This window comes from Parambassis ranga, chromosome 9 (assembly GCF_900634625.1).
Source record: "Parambassis ranga chromosome 9, fParRan2.1, whole genome shotgun sequence".
NCBI lineage: Eukaryota > Metazoa > Chordata > Actinopteri > Ambassidae > Parambassis > Parambassis ranga.
The window spans coordinates 16,617,051-16,620,295 of NC_041030.1; positions in this window are offsets into that span (position 1 = coordinate 16,617,051).

Below are 3,245 nucleotides of genomic sequence, written 5' to 3' on the forward strand. Positions count from 1 at the left end.
GTCCATATCATTAGTTACGTCAGGAACCTCCCCCCGCGCCCCGCCTCTGATTTTCCTAGTAGCCAATCAAACGGTGGAGTGGCGGTGACGCAACGCCACCCCTTCCTCTCCCGCCCAGTGAAGGATTCCATAATAACAATAATTAGGGCCCGAGCACCGAATGGTGCAAGAGCCCTATTGAAACCCTTAGGATTATTATTTTTTTTTTTTTTTTTTTTTTTCCCCCTCCGAGATCGCATTTTTGGAGGCCTTAACATGCCCAAAAACTCACCAAACTTGGTAGAAAAATTCATTCGCCCGAAAAATTTTGAAATTTGCTAACTTTTGAAATGCACATATAAAAATGGCTCTATAGCGCCCCCAACGCGTAGCCCCTCTGGCCGGTTTGACACAGGATTATGAAAATTGGCACACATATGTATCACCTCAAGACGCACAAAAAAGTCTCTTGGACCCCCCCTCCAAACCCAACAGGAAGTCCGCCATTTGAAGGTTTGTGGCCATTTTTGGCGATGTGTGACCCTGCTGCCAAACTTTTCACGCCTCGCATACTTCAACGGATTGAGCTGAAATTCGCCGTGTCCACTCAGGACACCATAGGGAATAGACGCATTCCAAAACTCTTACAAAAGTCTGACGGTGTGGCCGGGGCGTGGCCTCAAAGTTTGACCATTTCTGAGGACACAGAAAGTCTCTATAACTTCTTCGTTTTCTGTCCGATCTGTACGAAATGTCACATGTATGATCAGAGTCTGACCCTAAACACATCTATACAACAATATTGAGGCTTTGACAGAGCGCCACCTACTGGCTACACAAAATGTTGTGTTTTCATAGGTTTTTCTGCCTGCCCCCCTGGCCTGTTTTGCGTAGGGTCATGAAAATTGGTACACATGTGTATCACCCCAAGATGCACAAAAAAGTCTCTTGGACCCCCCCTCCAAACCCAACAGGAAGTCCGCAATTTTGAAATTTCTGTTAATTTTTGGCGATTTGTGACCCTCCTACAAAACTTTTCACGCCTCGCATACTTCATCCAAATGAGCTAAAACTCACTGTGTCCACTCAGGACACCATAGGGAATAGACGCATTCAAAAACTCTTACAAAAGTCTGATGGTGTGGCGGGGGCGTGGCCTCAAAGTTGACCATTCGCCATTACAAAGGAACTCACTGTATTTATTGCCCTAATGCGTAGCCCCGCTGGCCAGTTTGACACAGGATCATGAGAATTAGCACACATGTGTATCACCCCAAGACGCACAAAAAAGTCTCTTGGACCCCGCCTCCAAACCCAACAGGAAGTCCGCCATTTTGACTTTTGTGGCCATTTTTTGCCTATTTTTGACCCTGCTTCAAAACTTTTCACGCCTCACATACTTCATGCAATTGAGCTGAAATTCATTGTGTCCACTCAGGACACCACAGGGAATAGACGCATTCCAAAACTCTTACAAAAGTCTTACGGTGTGGTGGGGGCGTGGCCTCAAAGTTGACCATTCGCCATTACAAAGGAACTCCTTGTATTTTTTGCCCTAATGTGTAGCCCCTCTGGTCGGTTTGACACAGGATTATGAAAATTGGCACACATATGTATCACCTCAAGACGCACAAAAAAGTCTCTTGGACCCCCCCTCCAAACCCAACAGGAAGTCCACCATTTTGACTTTTTTTTTGTAATTTTTATCGTTTTCTGACCCTGCTATAAAACTTTTCATGCCTCGCATACTTCATGCAATTCAGCTGAAATTCACTGTGTCCACTCAGGACACCATAGGGAATAGACGCATTCCAAAACTCTTTCAAAAGTATTACCGTGTGGTGGGGGAGTGGCCTCAAAGTTGACCATTCGCCATTACAAAGGAACTCGCTGTGTTTTATGCAGTACTACCCATATACTTTATGCAATGTGGACAAAGTCTTACAGTACTGCCATGGAGCCAAGTCTAAACAGATATATATGCTAATAGGATGATACGGTCATAGCGCCACCTACTGGTAGCAGGAAAGTTTGGTTGTAAACATGTGTTTGTTGTATATCTGTGGAAATGAGAGGAGGAGAGCATAGCACAGGAGAGTATAGGAGACGAGAGCATAGGAGAGAAGACTGCGATGACCCCGCGGATCGCAAGGTGCGCGAGGGCCCGCAATGCTGCTTGCAGCTTTAATGATAATTATCTTTCTTGTATAAACTGCCTCCGGTTTTACAGTTAGCTAACCTGCACATTAACCGTCAGGTTACATCAAATTTTAAAATGAGCTTTTCCTGTTTGCCTTTTGCTGCGTAGAGAACTGAGGTTATGTTTTACACCACACTGCCATCTGGTGGTTGTACGTTTGAACTGTCTCCACTGACATTCATCTGCTTATTTCTGATGTAACTCAGGGCGCACAGTTAGTGGTTGGATAACCAGCAAGCTGTGGTGGAAAGTGGCAACATGCTAAATTTACACAAGTACTGAGCTGACGTGGAAACTATTCTTTTTTTTTTTTAATTTAAGAGTTACATGGGCTGACATGTATATAACACTGTGTGCAAAGTCACTGGCTGGACTCAGAATCATTGCATCTAAAGTTGGTAATAGTCAAATTTGTAATTATTCAAACTGTCAGAGTTCACACGGAGCCTTCAGGCATTTGAGCCTTTGGATTTTGAACCTCTCCTGCTCCAGGTGCAGCTTAGGCCAGTCAGTGACCCACCTCGAATTCTGATGACCTTGGTTTTAGCCTACAGTCATACACATGTAACTTTATTGTTAGGCTCATTTTTGCATTAATTCATTAGTAGAATACACATTTACAGTTTTCTATGCAGTTTCCTGTAGCTCAGAGTTCGTCTTGGCCCCTTCCAAAGGGTCATACGATCTCGAATGTAGTAGTTGTAAAGCATTAATTATCCCCCCCCAAAAAAGTCAGTACTCACAGGGAATGTGAAACTTTGCAGCTTACATGCTGATGTTATATCTTGCCTAACTTGCCATGTTTTTCTTAAATAATTATTATGTCAATAGGTAGATTTGATCCAATAATAGATGATGTAAGCTTTCTAAGAACAATACAGGACAGGGGGCAAGCCATGTAGCTGGAACTCTGGGTTATTAGCACAACACTGTCTAAGTGGATATGACAGTGGCCATGAGCAGCTAACATAAATAAAACCAGATCACATGGACCATGTAGGGGCTTTCAATGCAGAAGTGAATGTGATGCATTAACAAGGAGAAGTCATTGCTGTCAACAGCGTCT